The sequence below is a fragment of the Sus scrofa genome, chromosome 14, assembly GCF_054392235.1.
Source record: "Sus scrofa isolate SSC_HxYL_T2T_F1_AM1 chromosome 14, Sscrofa_HxYL_maternal_Yorkshire_Landrace_v2.0, whole genome shotgun sequence".
Classification (NCBI taxonomy): Eukaryota; Metazoa; Chordata; class Mammalia; order Artiodactyla; family Suidae; genus Sus; species Sus scrofa.
In genome coordinates this window covers 88,166,213-88,181,156 of record NC_139396.1, presented here as the reverse complement: position 1 = coordinate 88,181,156, position 14,944 = coordinate 88,166,213, and the positions used below count along the sequence as shown (strand labels likewise).

General features: G+C 39.2%; 2 protein-coding genes across 2 annotated transcripts in view; one reads left to right on the top strand and one right to left on the bottom strand.

Moving 5' to 3' along the window:
- Positions 1-14,944, bottom strand: part of ZNF365 (zinc finger protein 365) — an 831,894-nt gene that overhangs the window by 692,550 nt on the left and 124,400 nt on the right. The window lies entirely within an intron of this gene.
- LOC146396841 (uncharacterized) overlaps positions 1-14,944 on the top strand; it is a 221,025-nt gene that overhangs the window by 91,332 nt on the left and 114,749 nt on the right. Inside the window, exon 5 of the mRNA XM_084997489.1 lies at positions 4,172-4,234. The gene's annotated coding sequence lies outside the window, so the exon portion shown is untranslated. The remainder of the gene's footprint in view (positions 1-4,171; positions 4,235-14,944) is intronic.

The window sequence follows — 14,944 nt, the reverse complement described above, 5'->3', positions numbered from 1 at the left end:
TATACTTCATTGTGGTTTTGATTTGTGGTTCTCTAATAATTGGCGATTTTGCGCAACTTTTCATGTGCCTGTTGCCATTTGTCTGTCTTTGGAAAAATGTCTGTTTAGGTTTCCTGCCCATCTTTTTTGGGGCTTTTCTTGATAATGATTTGTATGAGCTGTTTGTATACTTTGAATATTAACCCCTTGGTGGTTGCATCATTTGCAATATTTTCTTCCATTCCATAGGTTTTCTTTTCATTTCCTTTGCTGTGCAAAAGCTGTTAAGTTTGATTAAGTCCCATTTGCTTATTTTTGCTTTTATTTCTTTTGCCTTGCAAAGTTTATTTCTTAAGATTTTTCAAACAGTTTTCATTCTTCTCTCAGTCTAATCTACCCTTTATCTAGTGCTGGCACAAGAGAAAGGGGAAATGTGATGATCCATTTATTTTATTTTAGGTGGATAAATGATTTTAATGTAGAATTAACCTTGCCCATTATAATAAAGTAGCAGAGTCTGGGGAAAAAAAGGATAGATGTAAATACATTATTGAGAGAATTGATGACATTTTATTATTGACTATGCAGTAGATAAGTGTATCATGTTAAGTACCTGATTTTGACAACTGTTCTGTACATATATAAGAGAATGTACCCTGGAGTGTTTAAGAGTAAAGAGGCATGATGTCTTCCATGTACTCTGAAATGGTTCAGAAAAAAAGGATATAAGAGAAAGAGTGAGAGAGAGAGAGAAATAAAACAATAAATATAATGGGGAATTATAAACAATAGGTGCATCTGGGGAAAGAGTATATGGAAATTCCTTGTGCACCATTTTTACAACTTTTCTGTTGGTTTCAAGTCATAGCAAAGTAAAAAGTTAGAAATAAAAATTTTCACGGAGTTAGTTTCAGGATCTTTTTGGGGAAAATGACTAACCATTCTGGCAAGAAACAACTTTAGCTATCTCCCAGACAAACCCCTTCAATTCAAAGGTGGGGAAACTGAGGCCAGGATATACAGGGTAACTACCCATACGAGCAGCTATAAAAGGCAGAGCACACAGGCACATAGTACCAGGCCCACAGACTTCTACATGAATCCTTCAACCAGGCTATTCCTTTTTTCTCATACTTTTTCTTAACTTGTTTATGTCCCCTCTTATTACCTTCTCTGACTCTCTCAACTTCCCTCAAATCATTTTTATACATGTCTCCAAAATTGTGTTCCATGCATAGCAGACTAATTCTGCAGGATTTTAATAGATGTTATATCAAGAAGTCTGTGCCCACCTAATAGCCTTGGGAAATATAGGATCAAACAAGTTAAAACAGATTTCTCAAGGCCTTTAAAACACTAATGTGTGCGTAGTAGGATAACAGGGGCTATAATGTGTACAGGGAAGAAACTTTTTTTTGCAGAGACTTAAGGGCTGCCCATTCCAACTCATTTTGGAAAAGCTAGTATAGAGCAATGAATGCATCATGACTAAATGCTACATGACAGATGCCATGTGTCATCTTTCCCATTCAGCATGATAAAGCTTTCATGTTTCCAGGACTCTTGGGACTTACTATATGGTGTTGCCAAAGGAGGAATGGAATATAGGGCTAAGCACTATTTTTGGCGTGAATTTACAAACTGCAACTTTGGACACATCAGCAAATCCTTTTGAGTCTGTTTCTTCATCTGTAAAGAGAGGTAATATCTATACCACAGAGTTCTTTGTGTAGCTTAGTGGATACTATCTGTGAAAGTTCTTTTTACACTACAGACCACTGCTTAAATATATAAGGTAGCATATGACTACATCACTAAAGGTCAAGGTGTTTTCTAAAAAATGCAAATAAAATTCTGCCCAGACTATGAAAGAGTACAGAGAGGTGGTTTGCATAGATGGTCATTCTGGTAGAAGAAGTGTTTTGGAGAGAACCGTGTGCAGTTCCAGACTTCTTGATAACTACCTTTACAAATACATTAGAAAATAAAGAATCAGGATACAGAACTAGCAGATACTCAGAACTGTTTAAGATGCAATTAGAGAAATATAAGTATTTAATTTTGCTTTGCCATTTTTTTTTTTCTTTTCTGGACCATGCCCACAGCATGCAGAAATTCTGGGCCAGGGATTGAACCTAAGCCACAGCAGTGACAACACCAAATCCTTAACTTCTGGGCCACCAGGGAACTCCTGGTTTGTCATTCTTTGGCAAGGAACACCGACACAGTGCCTCTACCAACATTTTGTATGATATTTTAACTAAAAGGTCTCAGCGGCCTAAAAGGCAGCCAGCCCTTCACCTCTGTCAGAGGAGCTTTCCTTACATTGAGGCCAGATCAGAGGGAACAAGAGTGACTTCCTATTACTGTAGATGGCCCTTAACTGTGTCAAGCTATTCAGGCTCTGTTAGCCTCACATCCACCCAAATTCACCATCTGAATATTCCATAGCTCCCGTCACAGCCATAACTTTTTACCAACACATCTCTCAAACATAAGCTAGTTCTGCTGTGATTTTAGTTGCTGTTTTGATATCCTTTGTATGAATAACATTTAAAGACCTGAGATTCTTTTAAATAAATTACTTAATTTTATTCCTCTTCACAACAAGCTCTTTGAGGTGGGCTTGACTGATACCCATTGCAGAGATGAGGGCACTAAGCCCTGAGTCACAGTGCTGAGATTATACTCTGTTGATTCTTAGCCCTGCACACCTGGTCCAGGCTGCCCCAACATCTTCAATTCCAGCCTCTTGGGGGCAGATCAGAGGCAGTCTGGATAACAGGGCTAGTCTCTCATTTTAGTGGGAAAAAAACAGTGGATTATTCTGTACAGTAACCCTAGATGTCCCCCACACATCTCCCTACCTGGGTACTTCAGTGCTGAAAACTGCACTGTTAAAGAACCATCCTGTCCAGTTCCTTTCTTTGATGTCAAGTTTTACCAGGCAGATTCTCCCAAAGCCAACACCTGAGACAAACCTGAGAGAAGGTGAAAGAAGAAACAACTGTCAGAGACCCTCCTGTCTGGGCTCAGAACAAATCAGTACTCAGACAGTGGAACTAGGGAAAGCTATGCTGATGGGGACGTAAAGGGCAGCTTGGACCAGCTGCATCTTCTTGCTGCTGGTCAAGAAGGAGAGGGTTGGCATTGTGGAGACTTTCAGGTGCATAATGCACTGGACGAACATGTCTGAAAGCCCTGCTCTAAGGTGCCGCAGACATCTCCAGGGTCCAGGAAGTGTCTGCTTGCACATGTGAACTCCAGAGGGGATGGGAAGCTTTTATTAAAACTCAGGATCTTGCAGAACCCAGAAGGCCACAAGCTGAGGAGAGGAAGTGGTGGAAACAATTAAGAAATATAAGCAGAAACGGTTGCTGGAGAGAGGGCCACAACTGTTCTTTCGACCACATCCGATATTTGCTTCAAATTGTTATGCAGGACAGTAATTGTCTCCTGGGAGGGCAAGAGACAAACCGGGCCGGGCTGGCCTCTAATAGGTTTCAACAGCAAAGCACCCTCATAAATAGTGCATGTTGTGAAATCAGAGTTTTCTCTTTTTCCAGCAAACCTCTCCCAACCCTCCTCCTTTAATTAAAGAAACATGGCTTACCAAGAAACAAATACCTCTTTTCATAAGGCATTAAGTATGGATTAAAGAGGGAAAAAAAAAGAATTCTATACTGGAGAAGTGAATGTTTAATAAGCCATTCATGCAGAGGCTGTGATAAATAAATTCTGTGTTTCTGATGGATGATACTACTTGGTGATTCTGTAGCTTCACCTATCTGGCATATGACAATATCATGCCCCTAACGACTATGGCTAGACTGGAATTAGAATGCATTGAGATTCAGTCTGGAGTGAACCTCTGTTCTGGTTAGTCCAGTTTGTTACTGGGATTTATTACCTGTTCCAACCTCTCCAGCTTCGTTCGCACTATATTTTCTTGTGCCATCTGGTGGATTTCAAGTGAATTTGCAGAAGAATTCAAAATAGTTCCACTTAAGTGTTGACTTGTTTCATTTTTGAACTCAACTCAGAGAATCATGATGATGCCTCCAAAACTTTATTTTTCTTGGTCTTTTCCAATCATTTTGCCTGTGCTTTTCTCATATTTACTTGTTTTTTGTTTGTTTGGGTTTTGTGGGAGGTTCTCATTTAAAAATTTTATTTGTTTATTTCTGCACAGTTGTATTTTTGGATCAGAAGATCAGGCACGTGGCAGAGAATTCGAATGATGCACATGATGAAAGTAAGTCTCTCTCTTCCATTTGCTCAGTTCCTATTCTGAGAGGCTCCTGACATTTACCTTATTCCAGAAATGTACATCACACCATGCATACCTCTAACAAACTTCGGTGTTTCTTACACACTGATTTGTTTCATTTTTCTTCCCACTTAACATTGGAGAGCTTTCTATTTCAGTGTATAGTGCTGCCTCATTGTTTTAGACAGCTATGTAACATTCTCTTGCATGCTGTAGTATACATTATTTATAGATATTTAAGCAGTTTTTCTCGATATTCAAAAGAATTCCACAGTGAATACTCTTGATCCTTGGTTACCTCATGTTAATGAAGGTATATCTATAGAATAAGTCCTGGAAGTCAGAGTTCTAGGTCATAGGGCATTAGAGTCCCTTTAATTGTAGCTAGGCATTTTCAAGTTACTCTTCAAAGAAGTAGTACGAGTTTACACTTCCTTTAGCAATGTATGAGCATGCCTCTCTCCTAGACTTTGGCCAACAGAGTATTATCAAACTTTTTGACCTTTGCCTGTATAATATGTAAAAAATAGTATCATATTGTAGTTTTACAATTTTTGGAAAAACTTGGAGTGGGTTGAGAATCATTTCATATGTTTAAAATCCATCTATATTTTCATTTAACTACTTACCCATCTTTTTTTGTCCATTTTCACTGAGTTGTGTTACTTGTAGGAGCTCTTTGTATATTAAAAATTACTCTAGTTCTGTCATTTAGAAATTTTTTCCCCAAATCTGTCATTTATCTTTTCTCCTCATTTATGATGCGTTTTTGCATGAAGACAGTTCTTCTTACTTTATTGTCAGATTTATCAGTCTTTTCCTGGACATTAGAATCAATCTGTATAATTTAAATGTCTTTACAAACTGTTAGTATTTCTCTTCGCATTACATTATATTTCTAAATTAATTAATGGAGAATTATCATCTATATAATATTGTCTTTCTATCCTAGGATATGTTTTCCATATATTAAATCATTCTTTTGAGTCCTTTAATAGTGTTTTAAAATTGTCTTTGTGTAAATTTACATTTTTTATGTGTGAATTTCCCCCCAGAATCTGACTTCTTCTCAACATCTTCACTCCTGTTGCCCTCATCTGAACATCCATCATCTCTCCCCTAGATTAATGCAATTAATCTTTCCAACTGGTTTCCCTTCTACTAGTGGCCACTCACAGTCGGTTCTACTGAGAATAGCAGCTAAGGAGACCCAGTAAAACATAAGCAGATCATATCAGCTCCTCTGCTCAAAGCCCTCCAGGGCTCCAGTTTTCACTTAGGGTAAAAGCCAAAGAACTCATCAGGGCCTGTGTAACCCTTCATAATCTGCCCACCCATCCCCCAACCCCACTGGCCCATTACCTTTTTGAACTCAGGCTTCATTTCATACTTCTTACCCCATGCTCATTCCACTCCAGCCACTATGGCCCCTTGCTGCACCTTGAACATACGCTGCATGGTCCTTTCTAGAACATTCTTACTGACTGTTCTTCTTGGAATAGGTTTTGCTCAAAGTAAAATCCTCTTACCTCTTCCAAGTCTGCCCAGGTCTTACCTTCTCAGATCTTACCTTCTCTATTCTGATGCCCTTATTTAAAATTGCACCTTATTCACCCACTTTACCTTAGAACTTTTAATGCCCCTTATTCTATTTTTCCTATAGTACTTAGTACATTCTATAACACTATATTATTCAGTTATTTATTATGTCTGTTATTTCTTGTTTGTCTCTTCCAACTAAACTCTAAGCTTCATGAGGACAAGAATCATTGCCTTTTTGCTCACTGACTTAGATACTTAAAACAGTTTGTAGCACTACTTGTTGAATGAATAGGCAATTATTAAATATTTGTTGAATGAATAAATGAACCAATCAATCAATGGTGGGCTCTTCTCCACAGCCCACATTCTGTCAAAGGGAAACACTGATGTGTTCTTGACTGGTGGTCCAGGCCATTCCCAGTACAGCCTCTCTTCTTGGTGGACCCTCAGAACTTGGAGCCCCAGCCATATCCTCTTACCCTCTGATTGCTTGGGCTCCACCTCGTATCAGCCCACTGTGTTCAACAAGCAACTTCGGAGACATCAGCCTCTGAGTGGCCCTAGGGAGCCCCTCCTACTTGATTTAAGTTGGAAATGTGCACCTCACCCTTCTCAAAATGACAGAAGCAGGGGAGACTTTCACTGACACTTATTCCAAAGCAAACCTGTCTCTAATCTCTGTCCTCTCTCTTGACATTTTCATCCTTTTTTTAAAGACTAGAATTGTGACCAGTTAAGGAGCACATAGCTGGGTTTCAAATTTCTTCTTTGTAAGTTCTGCACCACTGGCTTTGGTCTTTAGTGCCTTTTTTTTTCTTTTCTTTCTTTTTTTTTTTTTTTTGGCCACGCCCACGGCATGCAGAAATTCCCCAGTCAGGAATCAAACACAAGCCACAGCAGTGACAACACTGAATCCTTAATTGCTAGGGGACTCCCTTTATGTGCCTCTTTTTAAAATGTGAGAGCATGTGTGCCTTTTGCCTTGGAGTCCTAGTATAAACTGAAACAGAGTATTATTTTAATATCTTGTTACATATGATTTTATAAACAATACAGAATATTGTTTTGTAACACGTGTTTTAAACTTACAGTGAATGGTTTCATAGTGTATGTAACACTCTGCAGTTTGATTTTCTCAATTACCGTTATGTCTTAAAGAGATAACCATGTTGATACTTAAAGATTCATTCCATTCGTTTTAATTGTTGTCTAGTATGCGGTGTATACTGGAATTTACTTATCTGTTCTTCTATTCATGTATATTTGAGTTGTTTTCAAATTTTATTATTACCAACTGGGATATCATCCTTGTACATGTCCCTTTGGGCACATGGAAAATGATATATCCAGGATATACACCACCAAGTGAATTTGTTGAGAATGCACACTTAAAATTTTAAGAACTATTGCAAATTTACTCTCCAGATTACACTCCCACAAACAAAATACTAGAATTCCCTTTTCTCTAAGTAGTCACTTCCTTGGCAATACTGGTTATGGTTATGATTCTTAACTTTTACCAAATTTCTGGGTATAAAATAGCATCTTGCTTAAAAATTGAATTTCTTTGGTTACCAGTGAGAGTATTTTTTCATATATTTAATTAAAAACTTGATTGAGATAACTGTAAATTTATTTGCAGTTGTAAGAAGTAATATGAAGGGATCCCTTGTACATTTGCCCAGTTTTCCCTATGGTAACGTTCTACGAAACCATAGTATAGTGTCGTGTCCAGGATACTGAAATTTATACAACTAAAAGTCATAGATTTTCCCAGTTCTACTTGTACTCATTTGTGTATGTGCAACTTTCTGTTTTATTTTGGTAATTCAAATGTCCTCTTCAGATAATTGACTGTTCATATTATTTGATAATTTTCTTTTAGATTTTTTGTTTTTTTCTTATTTGTATGTAATATAGGTTATTCTAGATGATACTCTTTTATCAGTCATATATGTTAAAATACAGTAACTTAATTCCTTTTAATTTGTCACATAATTTTAATTTATTATGACTTTCTAAAGATTTGAGTAATCAGATTTAATACTTGTTTTGTTTCAACGTAAGCTTTTGCTAACTTTTTTTAATTTTATTTTTTATTACCCAATGAATTACATCTGTAGTTGTATAAAGAATGTAACAATCCAAGTTCACAGGATTTCCATCCAATAACCCAAGCATACACACCCCACCCCCCAAACTGTCTCCTCCAGACACTGTAAGTTTTTCAATGTCTGCAAGTCAGCATCTGTTCTGCAAAGAAGTTCAGTCTGTCATTTTTTCAGATTCCACATGTCAGTGAAAGCATTGGAGGTTGGTGTCTCACTGTATGGCTGACTTCACTTAGCATGACAGTTTCTAGATCCATCCATGTTGCTAAAAATGCCGGTATTTCGTTCCTTTTAATGGCTGCGTAATATTCCATTGTGTGTATGTACCACGTCTTCTGGATCCACTTCTCTGTCGATGGACATTTAGGTTGTTTCCATGTCTTGGCTATTGCAAATAGTGCTGCAATGAACATCGAAGTACATGAGTCTTTGCGAGCCATGGTTTTCTCCAGATAGATGCCCAGGAGTGGGATTGCTGGGTCAAATGGTAGTTCTATGTTTAGTTTGCTGAGGAATCTCCATACTGCTTTCCACAGTGGTTGCACCACTTTACAATCCCACCAACAGTGTACTAGGGTTCCTTTTTCTCCACACCCTCTCCAGCACTTATGGTTTGTAGACTTCTGGATGATGGCCATTCTGGCTGGTATAAGGTGGTACCTCATCGTGGTTTTGATTTGCATTTCTCTGATAATGAATGATGTTGAACATCTTTTCATGTGTTTTTTGGCCACCTGTATGTCTTCTTTGGAGAATTGTCTGTTCAGATCTTCTGCCCATTTTTTGATGGTTTTTTTTTTGTTTGTTTGTTTGGTATGGAGCTGTGGAAGGTGTTTATAAATTTTGGAGATGAATCCCTTGTCAGTTGATTCATTTGCAAAGATTTTCTCCCATTCTGTGGGTTGTCTTTTCGTTTTGTTTAGGGTTTCCTTTGCTGTGCAGGAACTTTTAAGTTTGATTAGGTCCTTTTTTTTTTTTATTGTCAATACTCTAAGAGGTGGATCTGAGATGTTGCTGTCGTTTATGTCAGAGAGTGTTTGGCCTCTGTCTTCCTCTATGAGTTTTATAGTGCCTGGCCGTATATCTAGGTCTTTAATCCATTTCGAGTTTGTTTTTGTGTATGGTGCTAGGGAGTGTTCTAATTTCATTCTTTCCCATGTGGCTGTCCAGTTTTCCCAGCACCACTTATTGAACAAGCTGTCTTTTCTCCATTGTATGTTCTTGCCCCCTGTGTCATAGATGAGTTGACTGTAGGTGCGTGGGTTTAATTCTGGGCTTTCTATCCTGTTCCCCTGATCTATATTTCTGTCTTTGCGCAGGTACCATACAGTTTTGATGATTGTTGCTTTGTAGTATAGTCTGAAGTCCGGGAGCCTGATTCCTCCAGCTCCGTTTTTCTTTCTCAGGATGTCTTTGGCTATTCTGGGTCTTTTGTGCTTCCAAACAAACTTTAAAATATTTTGTTTGAGTTCGGTGAAAAATGTCCTTGGTAATTTGATAGGGATTGCACTGAATCTGTAGATTGCCTTGGGTAGTATAGTCAGTTTGATAATATTAACTCTTCCAATCCAAGAGCATGGCATGTCTTTCCATCTATTTGTGTCATCTTTGGTTTCTTTCATGAGAAAGAAATCAAAGTGTCTTATAGTTTTCAGAGTACAGGTCTTTTGTCTCTTTAAGTAGGTTTACTCCTAGGTATTTTATTCTTTTGGATGTGATGGTAAATGGGATTGCTTCCCTAATTTCTCTTCCTGCTCTTTCATTGTTAGTGTATAGAAATGCCATCAATTTCTGTGTATTAATTTTGTATCCTGCAACTTTGCCAAATTCATGGATGAGCTCTTAACAGTTTTCTGGTAGAGTCTTGAGGATTCTCTAGGTATAGTATCATGCCATCTGCAAATAGGGATGGTTTTACTTCTTCCTTTCCAATTTGGATTCCTTTTATTTCTTTCACTTCTCTGATTGCCGTGGCTAGGACTTCCAAAACTATGTTGACGAGTAGTGGTGAGAGCGGACATCCTTGTCTTGTTCCTGATCTCAGCGGGAATTCTTTCAGCTTTCCCACCATTGAGAATGATGTTCACTGTGGGTTTGTCATATATGGCCTTTATTATGTTGAGGTAGGTTCCCACGATGCCCACTTTCTGAAGGTTTTTTTAATCAGAAATGGGTGTTGGATTTTGTCACAGGCTTTTTCCGTGTCTATTGAGGGGGTCATATGGTTTTTCTTCTTCAGTTTGTTAATGTGGTGTATCACACTGATGGATTTGTGGATACTGAAGAACCCTTGCATCCCTGGGACAAATCCCACTTGATTGTGATGTACAATCCTTTTAATGTGTTGTTGGATGCGGTTTGCTAGTATTTTGTTGAGGATTTTTGCATCGATGTTCGTCAGTGAAATTGGCCTGTAGTTTTCTTTTTTGGTGGTATCTTTGTCTGGTTTTGGTATCAGGGTGATGGTGGCCTCATAGAATGAGTTTGGGAATGTCCCTTCCTCTGCAATTTTTTGAAATAGTTTCAGAAGGAGAGGTGTTAGCTCTTCTCTAAATGTTTGATAGAATTCGCCTGTGAAGCCATCTGGCCCTGGGCTTTTGCTTTTGTTGCAAGTTTTTTAATCACAGTTTCAATTTCAGTTCTTGTGATGGGTCCGTTCATCTTTTCTATTTCATCTTGGTTTAGTCTTGGGAGAGTGTGCTTTTCTAAGAATTTGCCCATTTCTTCTAGGTTTTCCGTTTTATTGGCATACAGTTGCATGTAAGTAGTCTCTTACGATCCTTTGTATTTCTGTGATGTCCACTTTACTTCTCCTTTTTCATTTCTAATTTTATTGATTTGAGTCCTCTCTCTTTTTTGCTTCATAAGTCTGGCTGAGGGTTTATCAATTTTGTTGATCTTCTCAAAGAACCAGCTTTTCATTTCATTGATCTTTTCTATGCTTTTCTTTGTTTCTATTTCATTGATTTCTGCTCTGATCTTTATGATTTCTTTCCTTCTACTAACTTTAGGGCTTGTCTGTTCTTCTCTCTCTAGCTGCTTTAGATGTAAAGCTGGGTTGTTTACTTGAGCTTTTTCTTGTTTCCTGAGGTGGGCTTGTATTGCTATAAACTTTCCTCTTAGAACGGCTTTTACTGCATCCCATAGGTTTTGGAGTGTCGTATCTTCGTTGTCATTTGCTTCTGGGTATTTTTAAATTTCCTCTTTGATTTCTTCAGTCACCCATTGGTTGTTTGGTAGCATGTTGTTTAGTCTCCCCGTGTTTGTGTTTTTTGCAGTTTTTTTTTTTTCTTGTTGTTGATTTCCAGTCGTATAGCGTTGTGGTCGGAAAAGATGCTTGATATGATTTCAATTTTCTTAAAGTTACTGAGGTTGGATTTGTAGCCCAGGATGTGATCAATCTTAGAGAATGTTCCGTGTGCACTTGAGAAGAATGTGTATTCTGTTGTTTTTGGATGGAATCTCCTATAAATATCTATTAAGTCCATCTGGTTTCATGCATCATTCAGGGCCTGTGTTTCCTAATTGATTTTCTGTCTGGTTGATCTGTCCGTTGCTGTAAGTGGGGTGTTGAAGTCCCCCACTATTATTGTGTTATTGTCGATTTGTCCTTTTAAGGTTGTTAGCAGTTGCCTTATATATTGTGGTGAACCTATGTTGGGTGCGTAGATATTTAAAATTGTTATGTCTTCTTCTTGGATTGATCCTTTGATCATTATGGAATGACCTTCTTTGTCCCTTAAAACATTCTTCATTTTAAAGTCTATTTTGTCTTTTAGGAGCATTGCCACTCCAGCTTTCTTTTGATCCCCTTTTGCATGGAATCTTTTCTTCCATCCTCTCACTTTCAATTTGTATGTGTCCCTAGAAGTGACGTGGGTCTCTCGAAGACAGCATACATATATGGGTCTTGTTTCTGTATCCATTCAGCTAGTCTATGTCTTTTGGTTGGGGCGTTTAGTCCATTAACATTTAAGGTAATTACTGATATGTACGTTCTTGTTGCCATTGTATTAATTGCTTTGGATTTGTTTTTGTTGCTCTTTTTTCTTCCCTTCTTCTCTTGTGCTCTCCTCTTCTGGTTTGATGACTATCTTTAGTGTTGCATTTGAGTTGATTTTTCTTATTTGTGTATCAATTGTAGATTTTTGGTTTGCAGTTGCCCTAAAGTTTTGATATAAGAATCTATATAAATATGAGATTGTTTTAAGTTGTTGGTCTCTTAATTGCAAGGTCCTCTCCAGTGTCCTGCATTTGTACCCACCTCTTCTCAGGATTTCTGATTTTGGTGGTGTAATTGCGCAGGGATGATTTCGTATCTTTGTGTGTTTCGCCTTTACTGGTGAGCCTTGTCATTTGTGGTATTTTTGTTTCCTGTTGCTGTCTTTTCTTTGCTGCCTAGAGAAGTTCCTTTAGTATGTGTTGTAAGGCTGGTTTAGTGTTGCTGATTTCTCTCAGCTTTTGCTTATCTGCGAAGGTTTTGATTTCTCCTTCAAATCTGAATGAGAGCCTTGCTGGGTCAAGTAATCTTGGTTGGAGGATTTTTCCTTTCATCACGTTAAGTCTATCATGCCACTCCCTTCTGCCCTGCAGAGTTTCTGCTGAAAAGTCTGCCGATAACCTTCTTGGGGTTCCCTTGTATGTTGTTTGTTTCTTTTCCCTAGCTGCTTTCAAGATTTTCTCTTTGTCTTTAATTTTGGTCAGTTTGATGAATATGTGTCTCGGGGTGTTCCTCCTTGGGTTTATTTTATATGGTACTCGTTGTGCTTCCTGGATTTGAGGGAGTGGTTCCTTTCCTATGGTTAGGGAAGTTTTCGGCTATTATCTCTTGGAATATTTTTTCTGTCCCCTTCTCTCTCTCTCTTCTCCTTCTGGCACCCCCCCTATAATATGGATGTTGGTGCGTTTAATGTTGTCCCAGAGTTCTCTGAGACGCTCTTCATTTGTTTTCAATCTTTTTTCTCTTTTCTGTTCTGCATCCGTAATTTCTACAAATCTGTCCTCCACCTCGCTTATTTGTTCTTCTGCCTCCTGTATTCTGCTGTTAGCTGCTTCTAGTGAATTTTTTATTTCAGTTATTGTATTTTGCATCTCTTCTTGTTGAAGTTTTATCTCTTGTATCTCTTTGCTCAGTGTTTCCTGTAAGTTATCCATCTTTGCCTCCAGTTTATTTCCAGTGTCTGGCATCATCTTTAGCATCAACAATCTAAAGTCTCTTTCCTGGAGGCTGGGAATCTCATCACTTAGCTGCTTTTCTGGGGTGTTTTTCTTTCTCCCTCATCTGAGTTATAGTTCTCTGTCTCTTCATTTTTATAGGTTTTTGGTGTGGTGACCTTTTGACAGATAATAGAGTTGTAAGTAACCTCTCTTACTTCTGGTGTCTGCCCCCCTTGGGGCTGAAGTTGGCATGGGGGCTTGCTGTAGGCTTCCTGATGGGAGGGGCTGATGCCTGCCCACTGGTAGGTGGAGCTGATTCTGATCCCTCTGGTGGATGAGGCTTAGTCTCTGGATGGGATCAGAGGCAGCTGTGTGCCTGAGGGGTCTTTAGGCAGCCTGTTTACTGAGGGGCAGGGCTGTGATCCCACCTGGATTGTTGTTTGCCCTGGGGTTTCTCAGCACTGACTGACGGGTGGGGCCAGATTTTCCCAAAATGGCCGCCTCCAGAGAAAGGCACGCTGCCAAACGTTCCCGAGAGCTTTGCTTCCAATGACCTTCCCTCACAACAAGCCACATTCACCCCTGTTTTTCCAGGAGGTCCTCCAAGAACTGCAGTCAGGTTTGACCCAGATTCCTATGGAGACTTTGCTTTGCCCTGGGACCCAGTGCATGTGAAAGTCTGTGTGTGTGTGCCTTTTAAGAATGGGGTCTCCGTTTCCCCCAGTCCCGTGGAGCTCCTGCTCACAAGCCCCACTGGCCTTCAGTGCCGGATGCTCCAGGGGCTCTTTCTCCCAGTGACAGTTCCCCACACATGGGGGTTTGATGTGGGGCTCAGAACTCTCACTCCTGTAGGTGAGTCTCTGTGAACTAGTTAGTTTCCAGTCTATGAGGCTTCCCACCCAGGAGGTATGGGGTTGCTTATATCGCGAAATCGCCCCTCCTACCTCTTGATGTGGCCTTCTCTTTGTCTTCTGGGGTAGGATATCTTTTTTAAGGTTTCTGGTCCATTTGGGTGAAGATTGCTCAGCCTTTAGTTGTGAAATTTGTTGTTCTTAGGAGAGAAGTTGAGCTCCTGTCCTTCTATTCTGCCATCTTAATCCCATCTCCCCAATCCAATCATTTTTTGAAGCTCACTCTGATATCTGATGTTGCAGATATCCTTGTTGTATTATTCTGTCCCAAATGATTAAAACATGGTCGGTGCCGACCATACCTCAGTGGAGGGCCTCCTTTCTCCCTCTTGCAGCCCAAGTCAGAGCCCCTGGAAGAGCTGGGGCTGTGCAGGCCATACAGGCCACTTGGGGACCTGAAGGCCACACGGGGAGTTGTGGGCAGAGAGTGTGAGAATGACAGTCAAGACTTTATCCTTTACTCACAATGATTATAGAATTAGCATCTGAATTTGCACACTCTTGAAAGTTGGTGCCATTAATAATCATATCAAGAAAATAGGTAAAAACAGAGACTGTCTTGTGTGCAAACTAGGATGTATGATTCTCTACCTGAGTTACCTGCTCAGCTCAGGTTCCCAATTACAGACTTTGCTGGAACAGTATCAATTTTCAGTTGTATAAAAAAAGCCCTATGTGTCAGTTGTAATTTGGCAGCACATAAGTGAGGAGATGCCAGTACAATGGTTTGCCAATACACATGGTTGAATCTGCTTTTTTGACTATTGTTGCTGGCACCTAGAAACCACTGCCAGCTAGTCTAACTTTTTTTGGTTTCTTATGACCTAAGAATCAGCAATTGTGGAAGAATAAACTTCAAATAATGTGCTTTTGAATGAGTACTTGGATCAAGAGAATACATGTCTCTTGTATTAGAAAAGCTTTCATTTGCTCAACAGATATTTTTAAAGCATGTTTTACATGACACGTGGGCT